The sequence below is a fragment of the Equus przewalskii genome, chromosome 1, assembly GCF_037783145.1.
Source record: "Equus przewalskii isolate Varuska chromosome 1, EquPr2, whole genome shotgun sequence".
Taxonomy (NCBI): Eukaryota; Metazoa; Chordata; class Mammalia; order Perissodactyla; family Equidae; genus Equus; species Equus przewalskii.
In genome coordinates this window covers 50,552,240-50,576,605 of record NC_091831.1, presented here as the reverse complement: position 1 = coordinate 50,576,605, position 24,366 = coordinate 50,552,240, and the positions used below count along the sequence as shown (strand labels likewise).

Below are 24,366 nucleotides of genomic sequence, written 5' to 3'. Positions count from 1 at the left end.
GATAGGAGATGAGAAAACATCAAAGAACACAATTTTATAGCCCTTCTGCTCTACCCAGCCAACTCGTGCCTTGCAGTCTGGCTGTCTGGGTACAAAGGTTAAGAAGCTTGTCAAAGCTCAGTATCCAACATGTTATTTAATCTTACATTTTGCTCCCATTTTCCTAAAAACTGCTGAGAAATGCAGTCACTGATTCCTGACAACATGGAATATCTCTAACATCTATTGTTTTCAACGTGCACTTTCAAACTGCGAGATGGTAAAAGGCATTGTTTCAACTCTATTTATTCCACTTGGCTCTTCTGGTCAAGGCCCTTAGAGCATGATTTCTCTTAGCCAAGACTGGAAAGAGTGTCACATTCAATCTTCTCTCCTATTCATCCCAAGTCCTGATTTAGGACCGGGCAGTCTGCCTGAATATACACCAATTCTGAATTCTACTCAGAAGAAGTAATTTTGCAATAGGAAGACTAACTTCTTTAGGACTGATGCAGAAAGCGTACCAAGAAAAATGAAAGGCTTTGGAACACTTCTGGTGTGCAACCACATTTGGCAGTTTCACCAAAATATTTATTCTGGTTCCTCCATCTCTCTAGAGCAGATTTGTTAACATATGGCTTGGGGACATTTGCTGTATCTTTCTGTCTCCCTCAACATCTTGTATTCCAGTTTTGTAACTAGAGACATATATGAAAACGATGTGTGGTTTTTTCCTTCAAATACGGGGGAAATTAGAAAGTAAAAATACTAACAAGTGGCACTCTTAAAGGACTTGGATAGAACTGTATTGGCATACAAGGCACAGTGAGCCCCTGAGATTTCGTCCAGCATTCTTCTTTCCACGATCCTTTTAGATCACGTACAATGATGCTGACATGGAGCTAAAAATAGTTTTAAATTCTGATGAGGTATAAAAGCAGGGTAAAATGACAGGCATGGTACACTTACTAAAATAATCAATAGTACCTCATACTTCCGTACTTTCAAATTTCCTTGAGAAAAATGATGCATATATACTAGAGTGGATTACTGGCTGAGGGGAGGATAAAAGATGGCCCTATTTGCCCGTGATGAATTCAGAAAACCATAAGAAGACATCATTTATCTTTAAAAATAAGTCCAGGAACTTGTACACTACACATTTCATCATCAGGCATAAATTTATGACGTGCCTTGAAAAAAGTTCTATTCTGTTTTATTTTTTTAAACGTCTTAGCTGTGGCTTATTTCTCTGTATGAAATCCTATGCATGTTCTGGGCCTGTGTGTGTCTCTCTCTCTGCACAAACTCATGCTGCCAGCACTTATGAGAGTACTTACTATGTGCAAAGTCCTAAGGAGTTTACAAATATAAACTTAATAATCTTAATTAATATTAAGAATAGTAGATACTATCCTTATCCTCGTTATAGAGAGAAGGAAACTGAGCACAGAGAAGTTAAGGGACTTTCCCAAGATCACAGAGGGGCCAGAACAAGGATTCAAACTCAGGCAGTTTGGCCATGGCCTTGACCACAGCCTATCCAGGCCATACCTTTTGCTGCCTACACTGGAGACACCAGTTGTTTTGCAGTTCCTCAGTCTCTCAAAGGTTCTTGCCAGCCTCAGTGCCTTTGCACGTGTTCTCTTTACCTGCAGAACTCTTCCCTGCTGGAACCTTCTCATCATTTCCCTCTGAGCCTAAGTGCCACATCCTCAGGAGGTCTTCCTCACACCTCCTCTAAAGTTGTGTCTCTTCTCTGTCAGTCTCTCTCTCTGTTCCTTGCTTATATCTTTTATAGCATCCATCACAATTTGTAATTATTTGATTTCTTTCTTGTTTCTATCAGACTCTCCCACTGGAACATTCTCTCCATGAAAACATTGCCTGTCTTTATCACTGCAGTATCCCTGGCACTAAGTACGGTATGTGCCTCGTAGTAGAAGTCAATAAATATTTGCTGAATAGATAAATGAACGTTAAAGAACTCTCTACACAGTCTGGACAAATCATCTAATTAAGACAACTTTTGGGCTAACCTGAAGCTATGTCCAGGTGTAGTTCAGGAAAAGATTTTCTGGATCAGGATTATTTCGAGAACATGCCTCTAGCATATTCCATGCATGTGAGTCTAATCTCAAGACCTTTTAGACTTCCATCTTTCTGCAAATGGTGAGAGTCATGTTACAGGACTCTGAGTCAACTGCCAAATGTCGCCTGGATACGCACCAAGCAACTGGTAAATTCAAATCTGGAAGAAGCTGTGCTGGAGGAGAGCCAGTCTTGCAGTCCCCTCCCTCCTGTGCTGCCCACAGACGTGTTTCTGCCTTACAGTCTAACTTTTACATAAAGACTATATAAAAAATTGGTGCTATAAAGGCAGTTAGGTCCCCAATTATTTCTGTCAATCTCAGAATAATAGTAAGACTAGAAAGTCTTACTTTTCAAAGCATTATCACATAATTATTTTATCTAAACTTCTGAATTCAATAGCCACTAGTCAAGAGTTACGCTCCCAATTACCAGTGTTACAGGTCTTGCCTGAGATCAGAGGTCCCTTCACTTGGTTTCCATTCCAGCACTCTGAAGCAGAGAAGTTTTAACTGCAGAATCTGTTTGCTTGCACAGCATCCTGCAAAGCCATGCCATCACTTTGCCTGGGCAAAATCCAGTCTAGCCCCAAAACGGCATTCGTCAACCAGTGACTATCTCAGTCAAGGTCATGGCAGAAAACAGAGGGGACACTCAAACTGGGTAATTTGAAGAGAATTTAATATAGGAATTATTTATAAAACTGTAGGCAGCGTCTGAGGAAACAAAAACAGAGACAGTACAGTATTCCAGGACTAGCAATAGTGGAGTGCTGTAACCTCCCTAGACATGAAAGGGCAAGAGGAGCCAGTGGTTCTGGGATCCCAGAACCAGATTCCAGAACAATTAGCTATAAGGAGTAGGTGTTTGGAGTAGGCCATCTGACGAGGAGTTGTGGCCTTCAGAGGAGGGACGCAGACAGCCTGTGGCAACCCAGGCAAGGGGGAAGCAGGGGAATAAACGCAATACCCCAACCTCTTCCTGCTCATATGCCTCATTGATCCAACCCAACTGGGATCCAAAGTTTCTGAGAAGTCAGGTGACCCAACGATGTGACCACAAATCTTTTCCCCCGTAAGTTACACCATTACAGCATCACATAGAAGTAGTACTCCACAGAACAGCTTTGCAAAATGCCGGAGAAGATGACTTCTGTTTTCTCTTCAAGCTCTAGCATTCTATGAGTCTGACCAGTAATGAGTGGGAAGGCATAGGACACACGTGGCTAAAAGTCAAGTAATGACATTGTCATCTTGTGTTAACTGACATTACTTACAGAAGTACAGCAAGACCCACGATTCAGGATGGAATCCTTGGCCACTGGAGTAACCATCATGGAGAGCTAAAAAAAAATTAATTAATTTGGATAAAATAGCTGAAATTCATCCAAATTTCTTTTTTAAATGAGGCTGGAGGTTACTGAGAATTCACAAGAACCTATTAATTGCCTTCCCAGAATCATGATTGTGACAAGGGGTTCATACGAGATGCTCCTACATATAATGAGACTAATTTGTAAATGTTCCCATAATGCACTAATTCTGAAGGAGCTCGCTGTCAGGGGAAAGTTTCTCCTGACCTCAGTTAATGACCTCCTTCCATCGTGAAGCATGAAGATTGATAGATCTTGTAATTTTATCCCTGTTAATTTAACTGCATATGCTATTCTTGGGCAACTTGGTGATCACAAGATTTGAAATATTGATAAGAGTCTATAGGACAGCAGTAAAGAAATAGCGGTTTTTAACAGACTGTGAAGGAATTTACAGCTTGTTAAAGAAAACTGGCTGCAGCTCAAAAATGCACGGGAAACTGAGAGAGTGGGAAGCATTTAAGATAGAGTCAAGGAAGTAAACCATAAAATTTATATTTATGAAGCTGGTAAAGCCAAATGAGCAACAGGAACCACTGTGGCTGAGCATGGAAGGGAAGACATACAGAGCAGCAGGGAAGCAAGGAAGATTAGAAAAATAAAAATCCACATGTATACTGCAATATTTCACCACCTCAACGTTTGCAGCTAAAAATTGTTGAGAACATTTCCAACTTGGATGCAGCTCTGCCTGGCAGGGTGCTGAACTGCCCAGTACCCAAGCCAGCCCAGCCCCAGGCAGTTCCTCAGTGGATATTTACCAGTGATCCCGTCACATCCCCTGGACCCTTCTCCCCTCATTCTGCCACCATGCTGGCCCCTGGACATCTGTATATTGGAACACCCAGTTGTCACATCAGCAAATTCAACTGCACAGCCTACAGAGCTGTGAAAGATAACAGCTTTTGTGAGAAGAAGGCCTCAGAATGTAGGGAAATGCATTTTGTACAGAATACATTTCTTTCAGGCATTGTAGGTGATGTTGTTTTGTTCAAGCTGTAACCCACCCCTAATACACAGGGGAATTATAATGCCCAGCCAAGAAAAAAAAATTGTTGACAATTATCAGTTAAATTCCTTGTCATTCTACTGAGATATCCGGTATTATCTCTATCTCAGAGATGAAGAAATCAAAACAAATAGAGTTTCAGCAATGAGACCAGCCAGCTGAGTTGTGGAGAGTCACTGTTGTAGCCAAGAGGGAGAGAAACTGTACGTTTTCATTACTTCTGAAATCTTTACCCCTAGAACTTGAGAAGGAGAATAAAGAGATTAAAAATGGTAGCTTGAGGGGCCAGCCCAGAGGCCAACTGGGTAGTGTTCCACATACTCTGCCTCAGCAGCCGGAATTCGCAGCTTCAGATCCCTGGTGTGCACATACACCACTCACCAGCCATGCTATGGAGGTATCCCACAAAGTAGAGGAAGATTGGCACAGATGTTAGCTCAGGGCGAATCTTCCTCACAAAAAGGGCGGGGAACATGGCAGCTTAAACCTTTCTCACTTTACTCATTTCTGTTGACCATCCTGGGAAAGAAAGACGAGGAAAGAAAAGAGGAAGTGGAGTTATAAAATAAATATGGAGGAGAGGGAGAAGAGAGAGTTGGCATAAAAGTCAAATGGTCAAACTGGAATTTACAGAGCCCCACATCTGAGCTGTGGAGAATCCTATGGCTGGAGCTCTTTGGGGAAGTGGTTTGGATCTGCGCAGAAGTGAAGAAGTAGAATGACATCTCCTAAAGTTAGGCACCATAACACAAAGGCCACAATATTGGACTGAATGTCCAGTGGACCTGAATTCTAATCCAGTCCTGCTACTCTCAAGGTCTATGTGACCATGAGGAAATTGCTGAAGTGCCTTCTGGATCTGAGGTTGTTTGCCAAAGAATGGAAGTTCCCTCCCACTTCAGTCTCCGACCCCTCAAGCTCTGTTCCTAACCGAAATACATTTAAACCAATGACCAAGCAGAATTGAGCTTTTAGAGAGAGCCTCCCTTCAGACAGCTGACAAACTACCTTCCTAGGGTTTCTGTTAGCCAGAAGCTTTACTCAGCAGTATAAGCCTCCTGGATGGCAACCAATATTTTTCATCTTAGAACTTAGAGTTCTCCAAGATAATTGAGCTCCTGTCTGTCACACCTTTGGGGCCACAAGTTGCCTGAAAAGGGCCAGGGATGAAAGTGCTCACACTTCCTGAAAAATCGAGACCTAGACGCTATGACATCAAAGAATTCTCTGAAGTGCAAAACCCTCCACTGCTATAATGGAGTCCAAATATCTACTCCACGTACCAGAATTCACAAGAAATACAGTGGAGAGACTATTTTTGTCAATCTGTTTTCTTTAAGTTCTGAATGTCTTGGATTCAATATTAGAGGTTTCCTTTGTTCCCTTTTAGAAGACACTGTCTGACAAGCACAGAGAAAAGTACAGTGAGATGTTTTTATAGAACTTATCAGCAAAGCTTATTATGAAGCTTGAAGCATTAGGTTTTTGAATATATATTTTAAATAAATAGAAAAGTAATGATGGGCTCCCAACAATTGTAAAATTAGAGGTTCCAACATGATTCTAACAGATGGCATCCTGCTTTGTGTTATCGTGTTCGAGTTAGCAACAGTCTTCATTATACAGAGATATTCTTCATTGTGTGATCTTCATAATAGGGATTAAGGAAAGGATATAAATGCAGTAATTTAGCAGATCTTATTGTTGGAAAGTGCTCATTTACTTCTAACTTGCAGCATGACTCTGTTACTTAAAAAATGTTTTCCTGCTGTTTGTGAGCAGCAGGGAGAATACAATACATTGTTGTTAAGGTTGTTGATTCTAACTAGCTTTCATTAGGTATAAAAACCCACAAAGAATCAATAAATACTCTGTTTTTCTAAAGAGCGTTCAAGGGTGGGTACTGTTAATGCGTTCATTGTGTCCAAATAGTATTAGCCCAAGAGAAATAATAGGAAAAACATGAATAAGAAATGGAAAATACTCTCTGTTAGTAATGCTTTCCATGCAATAAAGCATTTCAAGTCAATAACTTGATTACTACTTAAAGACTGGCACGATGTTAAAAAAAATTCCCGTACATAACTGGCCATCTATGTTTAATGGGATTTTCTGCACAAATATTACATAGTCCCTGATGGAGACATTAGTTGTTCGTGGCAACTGACCATCTTGATCCTATTCCTTTAAGCTAGGCTTATCCATCCCCATATCACAAGGCTACTAGCCAATTAAAAAAAAAAATGCTATGGCTTCTTCAGTTCTATCTCGGCATTGCCTATTGACCCTCAAGGCCTATTACAATGCAATAAACATGTTAGGTGTTCAATAAATGCTTCGTGTACAGAAGTGAATGCTCTCTAATAACTGTAGTTTGTTTTCTCAAAATTGCTTGCTTGTAGTAAAGCTAGATTCATAGGAATACTACACATGGAAACTGGACTAAGATAATAAACTCATTGTTTATTATTCTAATCACTTTTAAGATCACAGATCCTTTTGAGAAATTGATGAAAGTAATGAACTCTCTCCTCAGAAAAATTCACACGTGCACATACACATTTGATTTTACATACAATTTTACGTGGTTCCATAAACCTTTTTTTTTTTAAAGATTTTATTTTTTACTTTTTCACCCCAAAGCCCTCCGGTACATAGTTGTATATTCTTTGTTGTGGGTCCTTCTAGTTGTGGCATGTGGGACGCTGCCTCAGCGTGGTTTGATGAGCAGTGCCATGTCCACACCCAGGATTCGAACCAACGAAATACTGGGCCGCCTGCAGTGGAGCGCGTGAACTTAACCACTCAGCCACGGGGCCAGCCCCTCCATAAACCTTTTAAAGCATGATGGATTCCAGGTGAAGAATCCCTGACCTCCCAAGACAACGAAATGGTCATGGAAATGCTGGTGATACGCATGACATCAATTTTATTGATATATATTGGACCAGATTTGAGCAAACAATGATAAAATTCTTCATAGTGTTATATAATCAATTTTTAAGAACATCCAAGTATGCATATAACAGGGCATTCACATTCAGGGGCTGATTATTTACTTCTCAAAAGAATTCTTCAATCTACAAAGACAGTAAGCATCTTGAAGCCAGCGGGTCGGTCCATGTCTTTGAATCTATAGTCCCTACTACATAGTTGGCCTTTGTTAAGCGTTTGCTGTGTGTGTTGGATGAATATATGGTTCTCTTGCAGTTTCTGTAAATAGCTATGCTTCATTTAAGTGCTTTCATTTAGGTCATTAAATGCTTGCATGGATGTGCAAAAAGCCTCTGTCAACTGAAGACTACTCAGAAAAGAAGATAAAGCGTATCTCAAATCGTAATGTGAGTCAATGGGAAAAGTGATTTACTTTACAAAAATGAAATTTACACAAAACTAGTGCATAAATCAAGATCTCCTCTCTCTCATGAATAATTTGAGTCACCTAGTATAATTTATAGCCTTTGTCATGAAACCAATTTAAAACCCTATTCCAATTTTAGTATATCTTCTGTTGAAGCTAGCACAAATCCTGATGCAGAAAACTTGTCTGAATTGCATAGATTTTTTTCTAGACTAAAGGATGTGAGCTCTTCAAACACTGGACATTTTTGTTTTGTTTCATTTTGTTTTGCTTTTTAGCTCTTTGCTGAGATAAATTTTGAAGTTTGCTAGATCATTGTCACAAAGAATTCTCTTTATGTGAAGGTTATACATAGCTAGTGGCTCTAAGTAAAGAAGCAAATGCCATATTGAGGGGGATTACCTCACTCCTCTTCTGGAAATAGTAGAAATGTCCCACCTCTTGATTGGGGGGAAATATTCATGAGGAAAGTTTTTCTAACTCCAAGCAGGAGCACCTTATGGCTTTACCAATAAGCCCCTCAGTGGAGAGGTGCCAAACTGCTTATCCAGGAATTTAGCTTCTTCCATGGATTAACTAGTTTGCAAAGGCTGCTGTAACGAAATGCCACAAGGTGGCTTACACAACAGAAATTTATGTTTTCATAGTTCTGGAGGCTACAAGTCCAAGATCAAGGTGTTGGCAGATTTGGTTTCTCCTGGGGCCTCTCTCTTTGGCTTGCAGATGGCCACCCTCTTGCTGCCCCTTCACATGGTTGTCCCTGTGCACACACTCCGAGTGCCTCCCCCTCTTCTTAGAAGGACAGCAATCCTATAGGATTAAGGCCTCACCCTACAGGCCTCTTTTTAACTCAGTCACCTCTTCAGAGACCACATCTCCAAATACAGTTACGTTCTGGAGATCTAGGGGTTGGGACTTCAACATAAAAATTTGGGGGGAGACACACTTCATCTCATAACACTCCAGAATCCAGGAATCTGACAGCTTGCCCTCTCACATCCCTGTCCTCACTGACCACCTCCAGATAAGCTTATCCTCCTAGGATCAGGCTTAGAATCCCGTAACTTCTTTCTGATCCCAGGGCCCATGGTGTCTCTGAAGCTATTGCGTAGTTACTCCAGCTTACTTTTCTACTGCTGCCAAAGTAACTAGGGGCCAGGAAGAGAGTTCTATGTAGAATTCTGAGTGACTTGCTCATTCTATTTGATTATCTGTGTGTGTGTATGTGCACTCTTCTTGATTTGAAAACAAACCTCCAGTCCTCTGTTTGAATTTAAGCAGCAATAAACCAATGACAATAATTCCACTCACATTTGTCTAGAACTCTCCATTAAGAGGAGGACTGTGGAAGAAAGTCCAACAAAAGGGACTGAAAAGGGACAATCAGACTGAAGGTGAGAGAACAATGTTAAAGGAAGAAAAAAGAAAATTTGGATGCTGCAGAGACACCTGTAGAGAAGTTGACCAACAAAAGATCACAGAGTTTGAAAATTAAGAAATCATCAATAATCTTAAGAATAGTAGAGTTGAGTGGAATTTTGGAAGCCAAATACAATTGGTTGAGAATTTGATAAGAAATAGTTAAAGCAGACCATCAGCATGGCTGAAAGGAAAGCTACGTAGGCCTCTCCTGGGGTTGGTGACACCAGACAATTTCAGTAGTTCCCAGTCAATGCCCATCTGAGATGATACATGACATGTTTCATATGGCAACTGGGAAAAGGAGGCCTTTTGGGAACTGGGTTCATCTTCAAAAATCATTTTGCTGAAAAATCAATTAAGTGAAGAGTGGATTCACCAAATTTATTAGTGTATTGAAAATTTTTTTCTCTTCATTATTTATAAGTTTATAGTAATTAGTGCTAGATGAGATTTAACAGATTTTTGAAGATTTGGGGGAAGTTTTGGTTGACTGATTTTCATTTTGTTCTTTATGCCACCACTTTAAGGAATATTTAATCCGTCAAAAGTAAAGTATCATGGAGTGCTTTAACCTAATTATATATCTATAATATCCAGAATGTATATTTAAATACTAGTAACCAAAATTTCAGTGTTTTCTATGGGGTTTCAGGTTATACTGATCCTAATATATTGTACTCGTTTTTTGCCTTGCCTGCACTTTGCCCTGGTTAAGACCCTTTTGCCAATATATCAAGTAGAATAGCCCATTTATGTTGTTATTACAGCAATTAATAACCAAAATATAATATGCGGTATAGTTGTTCTTATTGCTTCATAGTTAATTTCCCCCCAAAATGTACCATATCCCCAAGATGCAAGGAGTTGATGAACCTGTCAGCAATTGAATAAAACTTATCACAGAGAATCGTCCCTTGTATTGACACATCCAATTCCATCTCTAAAAGCTCTGCTGTAGCCTACGAAAGCTAGAATTTTTTTAAGTATCTGTCCATCGCTTAGTGCATAGCTGTGGTGCCTGAGCTCTTTATGACTGCTGGATGAGGCCAGTTCAGGATTTGCTGCATGGGTCCTGAGGACGTAGGGCAGCATCAGCCACAGCATCACTGGCGGACCTGTGATTCCAACGCCAGGCTGTGTCATCAGCTCCATAGAAAACTGAGATCCTAGGTCCTTGGAGCCCAGAGAAGACCTGAGCAGGAGTGACCACCTGGGGTCACATCTAACTAACCTATTATTTGATCTCTCCACCAAAATTTTGTATTTAGATTTAATGTAGTTCAGGTTTGGAGTCCTAATCACATGGTCCTTCATAATAATCCCATCTAAGCAGCTTCATTTTCTTTCCTGTTTTTGAATGTTCCAACCTTCCCTTTTTCTGCAACTGTCATCAAGTCTATGCCTTTGGATGCTTTACATAGTGGCATAAACATTCATCTCCTAAAAGACTGATATGGACGATACGAGCGCCAAGACAAATTTTATTTGGGCCAAAAATATACTTCTTACTAATGAGAGAATAAAAATTGGATTATATATAAACATATTTACAGAATCCTTCAGGGATAGAAGAGGGTAGCTCTTGACCCATCCATTTTAATCGTTGGCCTCATAAGGAATCTGGTGCATGGCTCAGAGTCAGACTGCTGGGCTCACTCATGAAGTCAGCTGCAAAGTATGTAAAAAGGGCAGTTCTCCATAGCAGTTAAAAACTGGAGTCAGGCTTCCTAAGTTTTAGCTCTGGTCAGTAATAAGTTCAGATCACCTATTACTTAATATTTGATAAGTTATTTAACTTCTCTCTGCCTTTGTTTTATCTTTCATGAAATTAGGTGAGAACTGGATGAGTTCGTGTGTGTGTGTGTGTGTATTATACATATATATATATATGTGTGTGTGTGTGGCACATAATATACACTCACTAAACGTTAGTCATTTTGTACACACTGAAAAAGTCTGTAGATCACAGCTTAGGAACACACACTTTACTTTGTAAGTTCTTCCCCTCTTGCTTTTCACAAAGCAAGCCTAAAAAGTCGAACTTAAATTAAATGCTATTTTTTCTCTGATATAGAGTTTATTGATTTAAGAAATATTTATTGAGTGCATACCATACGTCATGCTTCGTGCTGAACACGTAATAAAAAACAAAACCGGCGCGGTCTCTACCCTCGAGGAGTTTACAGTCTAGCAGAGAGGCCCTCCAACTATACATAAAGTGCAATTAGAATGTATGTGATGAATGACAGGAAGGAAAAGAACAGGTGTAAAATTCAAAGCTTCCATCTGTTTAAACCTGTGCTTATGATAGGTGGAAACCAGAAGTGCTGCCAGGCAAGAAGAGAGGTATTTTACTCTCCTCTGCACTAAAGGATATCCTTGTAGAAATTAATCACGTCCAAGGTGAGTCTCCTTTAATACACTTGTATCTGTCTCTATTGAGACAGTTATAGCAGGATTCACCTGTCTCCCTGGAGAGTCATCTGTTAACCAGTGAAACTTTCCCTAAAAGAAAAATACAAATGGAGAAAGAAGTGGGTAATATGTCATGAAAGAGGGAGAGAGGAGAATTAGGAGAGGGTAGAAAATACTCCCCTGTCTCCTCAGCATGCTCAGTCTTCTCTGCCCTGAAGCCACGTTTCTGTGCTGTCTCCATCCTCTTAGGTAGCTAGGTGGGCTGGAAAGTGCACACTGAAGAGTCTTGGCCTCCTCCACACTATTGACGCCCTTCAGTATGGGCTTCACAGGACTAACATGTCAGGGAGGCATCGATCCCTTGGACGTAGTTGCGACAGGCCCAAGGAGACACAGATTTGCACTAGCAGTACTGGTGACCCACTGATTTGGCTTGCCTGGGACTGAGGGGTGTCTCAGGTTATGAGACTTTCAGTGCTAAAGCTGGGACATCCCTGAGCTAACCAGGACAGTTGGCCATCCTAACAGCAGGGAAATCTCACAAAGGCAGACACCTGCCTTACCCTCTGGTGTATCTCCAGTGTAGGCCTCTAGTAATGGAGTGTGGTGGTTAAATATGGCGGGGGGGGTGGGGGGGTGTGGGGGAGGCTCTAGGGTCACACAAGGTGTGTTCAAATCCACCTTCCATTTATAAGCTGTGTAACCTCAAGCATTTACCCTTCCTCTCTGAGTCCCAATTTCCTCACTTGCAAAATGGTGATATACTTCACAGGTTATTGTACAGATTAGATAAAATAATAGATGCAAAGCTTTCCACAAACTGCCTGGCACATTGTCAGCACACTATATGTGTTAGCCATTAATTTTACTATGTTAGCAGACCCTCAACAAATACTTGTTGAAGGACAGATAATTGCATATGCTTTTGACGATTTTATCATGTTTCCAACAGCTAAAAATGGTTTTTTCTCTGGAATTGGGTAGAGTGGAGTAATGAATGACACTCCCCATTGCCCCCGATCTCTCTCCCAGATCACCCCCACATCAGAGCTCTCCCTACACCTTACACCAGAGTGTACTCTTCTGGATGCAGTCATATTCTTTTAGAGTCTCTATATCCCCCCAAGGAATGTCTTGAGCAGAAAGACACTTTTTCGTCCTAGCAATGGACAGAGTTACATTCTCACCATCCCTCCCTCACCCTCAGCCCACCTCCTCAGGATGACTGGGCTACCTTGTAATCATTACTATTATTAGCATGGGAAATATTTGATTGATTTAGCCAGGATTAAAGGAGTGAGCAGAAAAGGAAGAAGAAAGGAGAGGACCACGTTGTGCTCTTTCAAGGGTATGGGGAAATGTACAGCCAGGGGCCAGGTCGCATCTAATCTGTCAGGAGAGAGAGCTTGGGTTTCATCGGGCAGCAGGTTGTCTTTGAACCAAACCAAAAATGACCCATATGGCAAAGGGTTCATTGTATAAATGAAGCAGCCAACATGTATTGTATAAAGAGTAAGTCTAATGAGGAAGCATTTTCGCTTCCAAAGTAAAAGATTTCTGGACTCCTAGGGAAAGATGTAGGAGGTACAGAAGAAAAGATTTAGAAAGGTACAGAAAATACATTAATACTCACCACCATTTTCAAAGAGTTGGAGACTTCTTGGAGCATATTAAAACTATACTCAGGAGCCCCACCAAAATTTGAATACATCTCCTTTGGAATCTCATCACCACACACACACACACACAGACATATACACATCCCATGATGTGTCCCATGAAAATCACTGGTGTTGTGATCCATGGTTATCCATAGAAGTGTGTCTCATACATCAGGAGTGATGCCAGTGGGAAAGCAAGACTGAGAATCCATGTCTGGTGGATAGAGCCCTGGGCTAGGAGACCAGAAATCTTCATCTCAACCCAATCCATTTGTGACGTGGCAAATCATCCACTTCTTTGTTCTTTAGCTGCTCCAGCTGCAACAGGACCACAGCCACTTCTGTCCACTTCTCCTGTATAGGGTACTCATCAAGAGGAATAAGATCATATGCATAGAAACACTCTTCAGAAGAGGAGAACGTGTGCATACCTTATATCACAAATAGTGAGAATTGGATTAAAAAATTCTGCCAAGAAACCTTTGTCAAAGGCCAGGAAAGTATAATTCCTCTGTAATGATACCAGTCCTTTGTACTACCAAGGCTTTGGAAATATGAAGATGTTTCTAAGCAACAGGAGGTAAATATATAATTACTCTCTACTAAATATTTTCAAGAGCCTTGTTCAAGCTAGTTTTAACTTTATTTAAATAACAAGTCAAAGCTCCAAAATAGATATTAATTAAAGAAATCCCTTTCTATAGTAGATATTATATAAGCTTCTTCTTCCTTTATAAAGCATTTAGTTCACACTGAAGAAACAAGTGGTTTCTGATTACAAAGCATATTGGAAAATACAACCATGATTAGATAACGTGTGTTGGATAAATAACACTCGGTCATGTGAGTCAGCTAACTACGGTGGATATAAATATGTTTTTTTGAGTCATGCTGGCTATTAATCAGTGGTAACACCAATGAACAGAATGAAAAATTTTATCTCAAGCCGGCTGTTGAAGTGTTACCCATAATATTGCCCATTCATTCTCCATAAAATTAATCACATCACTAGCTTTGATAAGATGTCTTGGTTTCCTCTATCTTTGCTGGTTTCTTGCATACTGAACAGTGTTATATGAAGGAAGCAGAACAGCATCTCCTTTCAATTCTGCTTGTGATTTGAAACTTTGCTTACACGAAAGCCACACCTGGAATAATAGGTGGAGCCATCTCTGAGTCTTTCCTGAGCATATCAGGCCAGTTATATCAAGTAAGCATTGTCATCAGTAAAAAGTACACACTGTTTTCTGCATCACTCTGCCTGATGGCATTCTTCTAGAAAAGCGTCAGCAGCATGGGGTCAATATCTTGACTTTACAGAACAAGAGCCCAACTTACCATCTCACATTGTGCTCCTTAAACCTACTACCTATTCATGTCCAGGTTCCAGAATGGTTCCCTCCCTTGAGTGTTAGAGCCCCAAAAGAATCAGTAAGCAATCAATAATTATTAACAAATGCCCTTTTCACAAATTGGGCACTGACTTAATCTGTCTATGTGGATTTTTATTTGGCTTCTCTCTAAGACAAAATATTCTTTCTACACTTGAGGAGATTACAATCTAGTGCGGAGGTCAAAACATATACTTAGAAAATTAAATAACCATGCAAAATATGATAATGTGGCCGAAGTGTAAGAAAAGCCAAAAAAAAGTAATGGATTGAATGCTAAATGAATGATATTGAGACCAGTGATTCGCAAACTGTGCTCCAGGCAACCCCAGGTGTTCAGGTGCTCACAGAGGGAGTTCTCAAGGCTGCAGCAGAAAAGAATAGAAACACCAAATAAGTGGAGCTTCAGCCAAGCCCCTATCCTGGCTTCCACCTCCACCAGAGGAACTCTTGGGTTTTTGTTTTCTGTTTTTGTTTTTTACTTTCTATAGTAGATCTTAACGTACAATTTCATGTCAAGGAAAAGCTTCAAGTTTATTTTTTTAAAAACTAATGATATATTTTTAAATGCTATAAATTTCAAAATCACATGGTGTAATCACTCTTATAGTTGAGGTGTCAGAAAGTTTCTTGGTGGAAGAGGAGTGAAGACTTGCCCCATGTAGGTGATTTGGATAGTTACAAAGCTCCCAGTTTAATGGTTTTTATACATATACGAAGACGCCTGAACAAGAGGCAGTCCAAGAGTCCAAGAGTGCTGGACCGTGGTTAGGGTGTGGTATCCTGTAGTCTAGACTAGGCAAAGGAGATAGTGTCACTGGATGATTTAAGAGGCATCATCTTGCTGAGCAGCCATATCAATATCTACACAGACAGCCATCATTTCCTAGAAAGAATCCACGTATACAGATGCAAGACGGAAAACTCAAGGGAGAAGAAGTTTCCCAGTAAATGCGCAGAGCTTGACTGGCCTGAAATGGAGTCAGTGTGGGTGGGGTTCCTGGCCTAGCTTAGGCAAACATCAGAGCTAGATAGATCAGTTTCAGAATCTAAGAATAAGAGTCCTGGCTTGCTAAGAAACACTGGAATGGCAAAACATGAGGATTGGGTCCTCCTCTCCCAAAGATCCTTTACTCTTGAATTAGGTAGGCACTCTCTATACAAAGAGATGAGCAGAGAAAGCTCTAGAAGATGTCCTGAGGCCATTTCTTTTTTCAGCTGACCTTTGGACCTAGGAACCAGAGGGATATCAATTCTGCTCTTATTGCCTGAAGAGACAGAGTTGTAAGAGGTCAAACACAGCCCTTATAGCATTTGCACTTAATAACAACAGAATTGGTGTGTATTATCTGAGCATAGATGATATTTTTCTAGATTACACAAAGAGAGCAAAATAATATACAAACAGATAAACATTCTTGGGCTGCAAGCACAAAAAAATAGATAATTTAAGCATTAAAAAATTATTAGGAGAATGCAAGAGTTTCTTGTAGAATTAAAGATGACAAACAACCAACTCTAGAAAGGACAAGAGCAGGGCTGAGATTTGCGGAATCTCAGCTGCAGAAGCCTGAGGATCCCCTCTCTAGGGCCGCCATTAAGGGTTCAATATGCTTCCATATCTGTATGATTCCAATCACATTTTTTCAAATTCTCAGGAAAGAAAGTACGACTGACTATTACCAAGGAGTTTCAATCCTTGACACAATCATCTATGGCAAGGAGAAAGGATGAGTGGAACAAGGAGAACTCTGTGAGTGGGGAACCTTCCACAGTAGGTGACTATTGCATCTACCATTGTTCACTGCTCTAAGAGTGATGGAAGAGACATCTAAGATGTACTGGAATATGATGAACTAGGTCAGCCAAATATAGTTGTCTTGATGACAGTGCTTTTGAAAAATAGAAACAAAGCAAGTTTCTCTGCTGTAGACTATATCATAGAATGCAATAAAGAGATGAGTGCTCCTCCAAGGTGTTCTTATAACATGACTGTGCTGATCTCATTATTGTACATACTATTATAATTGCCTATTTATCCGTTTTTTTTGTTTTTTTTTTTTTTTTTTTTTGGCCCTAGACTGGAGGCATCTCAAAGAGAGGGACTGATTCTGGCCTGGCCCGGTGGTGCAGCAGTTAAGTTCGTGTGCTCTGCTTTGGTGTTCCGGGATTCAGAGGTTCAGATTCCAGGCACAGACCTACAAACCGCTTATCAAGCCATGCTGTAGTGGCATCCCACATATAAAATAGAGGAAGGTGGGCACCGATGTTAGCTCAGGGCCAGTCTTCCTCAGCAAAAAGAGGAAGATTTGTGTCTGATGTTAGCTCAGGGCTAATCTTAAAAAAAAAAAAGATAAGGACTGTTTCTTTTCACTTTTGCATCTTTAATTACTGTACCACAGTTAGATTATCAATAAACATTTCTTAAATGTCAAATGAAAATCATGCCAATCAGACTCAGAATGGATGTAGCTATTGGTCAGACTAAAGAAAGGTATGTGTTCTCCAGGCAAGGGATTTGAGCAAAATAATAGGAGAATACAGGAAGATGGGACCCTTAATCCAGGACTCACGCTATGAATGTAGTTGGGAGGTAAATTAGAAATCAGTCACACAGTAAGCTCTGGGAAGCAGATCTCCACAACACAGGCTGAAGCAAATGAGCCCTTGGAGGTAGACCCCGTCTCTGCCCATCTCGGTCCCTAAGGCAGGGCCTAGCTGATCTTGTTAAAGGTCGGGGCTGTTATCTCGGGATAGGTTCTGCAACACCATTTGCTGGGCCTCTTCCGTGTATACTTCCTCTTCTAAATATGCGTCCTAAAATGGAAGAAGTAAATGGGGGTGGGGTGCGGGTGGGGGAATGCAGTGTGGTTACCTTTGAGCCTCATTCCCCACGCAAAGAGAAATAGTTAACATTTTACTTACTGTATAATGCATCTGTAAACTGCTTACGTAAAATCCAATTTCCAGGCAATTTAATTATATCTTCTACTTCCCAGGAGGGTTTCTTCCACTCTAGAAGTGGGGAGCTTTCCTTTGTTAAATCAAGAGTCAAGTTAATCAGAGCCCTCCCACTCCCCATAGAATTCAATGATAGCAAAACCATCTCTAGTCCAACTACCACTGAGGCGCACTAGAAACCACTGCTTCTTTGAAGAATGTTGCCAATATCCTTGACCCTTCCCCAAATACTAGAAAAAGTTCAGGTCATCAGTGATCATCTTTAGAATTAATTGACGATGTCTTCTCCTGAATCATACTCATCTACTCAGAATTTTTTTAAGGTGAAGGAACACGGGTTACAATAGAATGACTATGACTTCTTTGCGTAACTTCTTAACAATATCGCTCATGCTAATTAATTGCCAGATCTTTGGAATATGATCAAAGCCAAGTCCCTTAGTGGCCAGGATGAAGGTCCACAGCTGGTGCGGAAAACAGGGACTAGAGCCCAGGAGAAGAAATTCCATCTGTCCTGGTAGGGAAACACAAAGAGAGAATCTGGGTCAGGAGGAAGGCAGTTTCTACAGCAACATTAGCATCAAAGAAAAGGATGAGAATATTATTAAATATAGAATAAATACATAAAATGTAACATATTTGAAACCAAATAGCAACTCTGTCCTTTAAAAAAGCATTATATTGCCTTCTTGGGAAGCATAGATCTAAAATTATAATAATTCAGATCGCTTTAGGTTCCACTCAGAAACATTTTGTTAAAAGATTGCCTTACATCATATTTGAGCATATAAGCAGACTTTTACCAAATATAGACACAAGGATCATAAACTGAAAATAGAAACCAGAAGACAGACTCAGGGGAAACCAAGGGAATATTGACATTGTATTACGCTTGGAAGTGAAGAAATAGAAACGTATAGTGATTTACTACGTTTACATAAGAGTAAAGAATTAGGTGAAAAAATATTCAAACTATCAGAAATAGTTAAGACATTTTTTGGTAATAAGTAAGGAAGAAGATTTATTTAACTTTGGAGAGCGCTGGCAGAAAGAGACTAAAATGAGAAACAATAATGTCACGTATTAACTTTGTTCTTAAACATCCACATTTAATGTATCAACTTTGGCTGTTGTTATATGCCTTGGCAATTCAATAAAGTTACTGAAATGGAAAATTGAAAATTTTTATTGTGATATTTCCAATTTCTCCACTAGTAGAATAGTTTAATATTAAGCCATTGCATATGCTTTCAGCATGCTCATTAAAATGAGTGAGCTATCATTTTTCTTTCTATTCCTAGTTATCAGCAACTTTATTTACCAGTGCAGATTAAGCAGAACACAAAGTTCAGCTAACCATTTGTAGGTGTACTTTCTAAACAGGCAAGTATTATCTATTGTAACAGCATCAAGTTTTAAAGCTGGAAAGAATCCTAAGTGGTTTTCATATTCCATATTTCATAGTATCAGTGAGGAAACTGAGGCTCAGAAAGGTTAAGTAACTTTTCCTAAATCAATAGCTAGTCAATGGTAGAGTAGATGTCATGCTTCTAGAATGTTCTATTACAGCAGACTATCCTAGAGTCCAAATGTTATTTCAGTAGTAGCTGTTGAACATTGGCCTATACATTCCTGTTTGAAAAAAAAAAAAAGGCCATAGAGGAGCCTTAATTTATTGAAACCCTACTTCAGCCTTATCACAAGGAATTCAAGATTGGAACGGATATTTTCCTTTTGACTTTTATAAGCTTTTTCATGTTTAATGTTCTATAAAATGTCTCTTTGCATTCATATCAGAGTCGTGGAATATCGACAACTCCCTAATTTGTAAGGTGATATCTTCATAAAGCTGCGTTAATTTCTTTGTTGGTCCTTGCAGAGTAAATCTACTTCTAATCTGGTACCTGCCATTAAGCGGCCCATATCACTAATTTATTTCCCTTTTAATCAGCAATTTGGGCATGTTTTCTTTGGCTCAGGCACTACACAAAACATTTCTATTAACTATTCACCCTCCTGAGGCAGTGGGCTTGATGGGAAAAGGAACAGAGTAAAGCTGAAAGAACCAGGGGTGGATCAACTCTCAGTTCAGTTGCCAGTAAGCCGTGTGACCTTGAGCAAATCATTTATCTTCTCTGAACCTTTATCCATGTGTAAAATGGAAGAGGTCAATTTCATGATCCTTAAGATCTAAAATTCTGCATTTCTAAATTGGTAATTTTTAAGCCAACCTTAACAATAATTATTATGCAAATACCCTAAACTTTTATCCCATTGACCTCAATATACCTGGTACGTATTTCAATCCTAGCACTGAGACAAGTAAATAAACTACAGCAAGATAGGGTATCTCCCTTACTAATGTGAACTCCATAAAAGGTTAATTCATTTTTACAGGCTCAGTGCCTGGCAGAGTTGACATTCTATAAGTGTTTGATATATGGATGGGTGGATGGGTGATTGCCACAGCATAACAGTAAGAAGAGCTTAAGTGTGTGAGTTTACATTATCTCTGTAAATAGCCCAGAGATCATTAACCTGAACCTTGTCAGAGGAGCTAGCACTTAGACGTAATTTTGTCTGCTTACAGCATAATGGACTTCACACTACGTCTCTTATAGCCTGATCTCTTCCTGCCTAATCTTAGACTCTTAACCTTCCTTCTTGACCATAAGCTTTTGGAGAGCAAGATCTGTGTTTGATTCATCCCATCATTCGGTACCTATTCATTGCACTTAGGAGGTCTCCCATCAATTTTCACTAATTAATTGAATTTAAAAGGTTAGTTTCAATGTAATAGTGGCCAAACAAAATAAATGACACATTTTGTAACAAAGTAAAATTTTTTCAGGGAAAACGGTTTAGAACAAGTTATTTGTGATGATAAAATTCAGACTTTCTGCCCTTTCAACCTTTATTAAATTCAAAATTTCATCCCTATAAAAGTCACTCATTCCCTGTGACTTTATTTTCCTTCATATATGATCAGTTCATAATTAGTGTAATATAATTAGATATAATCATAATTGTAATGTAATCTAACAGGATCTCACAGAGGAGAGGAAGCATGAAGAGTACTTCAGTCACAGTTCCAAAACAAAGGTCACAGTAGAGTTGTATTTTGTGGTTTCAGTTTATATAAAACCCAGTGGCATAACAACAGTGTTCCCTGTGCCTTGCATGCTAATTATCTCTATGTTGCTTCAATAGATTCTTTGTCAAATGTTAATAGTCCACTACTCTGAGTGATATGGAATACCACCAGACTAATGACTCCTAGTGGGATGTCCTGCCCTCTTTTGACTTATTATCACGTGATTCCAAGGTATTTACTTTAGGAAGACATCGTTTTGTTCTCAGCCATGTCCATTTCTCTGGTCGAGGGATTCTTTCCCTACATGCAGTTCTCTTTTTCAGGCTACATAAGTTTCTTGATTGCTATCTCATAATTTTCACACATTCACAATTCCATATTGGCATAAACAATCTATATTAACACACACATAATGTTATTATTTTCTAACTCACTTTTTAAATAGTCATCACAACTCTAATTATGCTATTAATCCACTACAATTATACTCATTATTACAAATATGATTTGTTCATGGGAATCTTCATTATTATAAGCAGTACTTTACGTTACTGTTATAAAGGCCACCAATAAGCCATAATTGTTAGAAACATCCTGAATGTATTTACTCCTTCTTCATCAGGTTGCACACAATCAACATGGACATATTTATGTCTGTGTAAACTTCAGAGCAACCAGATAATCCCTTACTCCTAAAAAATTACTGTCATGTTGATTAAAAAAATAGCTAAGATTTATTGAGTACTCACCATGTGCCAGTCACTGTGCTAGCACTAAATGCATTAGCATAAATTATCTCATTAATGTGCCCAAGGATCCTATGAGGCGGAAGCTTTAATTAATCCCATTTTACATAAGAAAACTGAGGCCTAGGGAGGCTGGGTAATTACTCAATTGTTTCCAGGTAATAAATGAAGGTGCTAGGACTGGAACCCAGACGATTTCACTCCATCTTAATCTATTTTGGGGGAGAGAGTGAACCATACTTTTTGTATTTATATAATTATTTCTCCAAACTCAAGTTTGAACATCATTTTAAAATTCTGCCTTAAAACCAAAAGTATATAGATACCGCAAATTGAAATATTTGCAATAGGAATTATAGGCTATCAAAAATATAATGAATCATTATTTCTGCAAAATTAGCAAATAGAGTAAATCAAAGCAGGAACATAATAGAAGTATCATATAATTATCAGCAAAGTTTTCTAAGTGTGAATTTGCTAGTGTTGATTGATTAATTTTATAGTTAATAAGCTTATTAACTCTGTACCTTAGCAGCTTTTTCTTTTTAGTGTGCAAGGTTTAAAGTTTAATTTCTTTTCACGAAGATTAATGGTAGATTTTCCAGCTGCCAAAAGATAATAAAGCAAAAATGATTAAAAGTAAATTTAACCACAAAGGCTTTGATAGTACCACATTACATCCCATCCATTTATGAATTGATTTTTGTAAAAAAGCAAATATGTAAAATCTGATATTTATTGTCTCCTTTATTATTTTCCATTTGCTGTAGTCCAATTACTATCACATTCATAAGGATTATGTGCATAAAATAGGTATGAAATCACTCTCTCTGAAAGTTTAAGGAATCTATGAGCCTTTTAGAAAATATGCTGAACATATTATCTTAACAAAGATAGCTTACAAATCAGAAATATTTCCCGGTTTTATGATCTGAAGCCAAAACTATACGAAACTTAAGAGCCAAACACTGTTTGCTTTTAAATCAGGGAAACCTAAAAAGTTAAATATTTACACTGGGAAGCAAATTATTACTTTGAGACTATGAGAATTCACCCAAACAGCCTTTAGAACAAAACAATGCGTTGTGATCCATTTCATAACCACTGTTCTATTTACACATCAAAAACTTATTGAGGATTTGTCATATTCAAGACCCTGTGAGGCACACTCTCTGGAATATGCCCTCAAAGAGATTATCTTTCGGACTGTTTTATTTTGTTTTTAATTATGAAAATAATAAAACAATCACTTGTTTCACAACACCTAGGTTTAAGAAAAGTTAAATATTCCTAGTCTATTTTTATTACATGAAAATCCAGGTGGACATATGGAACCAATAACTCAGTTTTTCACTTAGAATTCCTTCTATTTGGACATTCTGAAGCTTCTGGCAGTATTCTGTTTTGGTTTGCAAAACAAGTCTACTAAAATGTCCCTTCAATTGAAATAGAAATGATATTTGGGTACAAGTGATTTGACATGAGTACATTTTTAAGAGCCATATTGCTTTTACAAAGGAGCTGAAGACGGGGCTAGCCCAGTGGCATAAGTTTGTGCACTCCGCTTTGGCAGCCTGGATTCACTAGTTTGGATCCCGGGCGCAGACCTACATACCACTTATCAGTCCATGCTGTGGCAGGTGTCCCACATATGGGAAGATGGGCACAGAATGTTCGCTCGGGGCCAATCTTCTTCAGCAAAAAGAAGAGGGTTGGTGGCAGATGTTAGCTCAGGCCTAATCTTCCTTAAAAAAAAAAAAAGAAAGAAAGAAACTGAAGGCAAAGAGGAGCAGGGCTAACATGGAAGCGGTATGAACTAGGAGTCTGTAAGATGCACAGCTGGATTCCAATACTGATTTTGCTACCCACCAGATACACAGACTTGAGCAAGTTATTTAATTTCATTAAACCTCAGTTTTCCTTATCCATAAAATAGACATAATTATGTTATTTCCCTAACAGAGTAGCTGTGAGGATTAGGTGATATAAGCAAAACACTGAGCATGATGTTGGGAACAATGCTCATATTCAATAAATGGTAGTTATCCCCATAATTAGAAGAGGTAAACTGGGGAGGAAAAGGTTAATACCTCACTTTTCAGGGATGTTGCAACAACAACAACAAAAATAACAAAAAGAATTTAGATGATAGCTTACGCTTCCCCGGTGTATTATTGGAAAACAACTAAGTTTGAACTAAAGAATGAAATGCAAGTACCTTTCGTTGCCATAGGCCACACAGTTAAGGGATGTGCAACGAGTTCTTGACCTAAGGAAGAGCCACATGCTCTGAGGAAATTGTGGATAATTAACTTGTTAAATAATTCACTAAAATTAACCACATGTCATGTTGTGAACCACTTGGTCATGGTTGAAGAGGTTGTGTAAAACAATGATGCCTACAATTCAAAATTCCAGATACAAAATTGCTTACTTGAAATGAGCTCACAGATCCTATTAAAAGGCCTAAATTAGGGTTACACCGAGGCAAGTAGGTAAAATAAGGGAAATGTCAACATCCTAGTTATTTTTTATACCTAATATCAACTATAAGGATGAACAATATAAAACTGCTACTTTTGTGTCTTTTAAAAAAAGGTTAAATATCAATAATTGGCTAAGGTCCAGCCTAAATGTCCGGGGTTTTTCATGACCTGTCCTGAGTTCAGGGTAGCATTACCACAGCAGACTGTGGAACAGCCTAAATCTCTCACTCTCTTCGGGTCATTGCCAAAGTGGGGAGGTCAGACAAAATAGCAAATACAAAACCAATTTCTGAAGGAAGCTAAGAACATAAGTAAAATGACATTATGAAAGTACACTTGGCTATGTCACATCTGCCTTAAAAATGTATTTTCTTAGTG

General features: G+C 39.0%; 1 long non-coding RNA gene across 2 annotated transcripts; it reads left to right on the top strand.

The window, feature by feature from the left end:
- Nucleotides 1-8,999: 8,999 nt before the first annotated feature.
- Nucleotides 9,000-16,690, top strand: LOC139074140 (uncharacterized). Of its 2 annotated transcripts, XR_011523652.1 has the most exons (4): nucleotides 9,009-9,206; nucleotides 11,546-11,637; nucleotides 13,620-13,890; nucleotides 16,360-16,690. It is a non-coding gene; the product is annotated as an uncharacterized lncRNA (long non-coding RNA). The 2 variants fall into 2 exon arrangements; XR_011523653.1 differs by lacking the exon at nucleotides 11,546-11,637 and having other exon boundaries at nucleotides 9,000-9,206; nucleotides 16,360-16,688.
- Nucleotides 16,691-24,366: the final 7,676 nt, after the last annotated feature.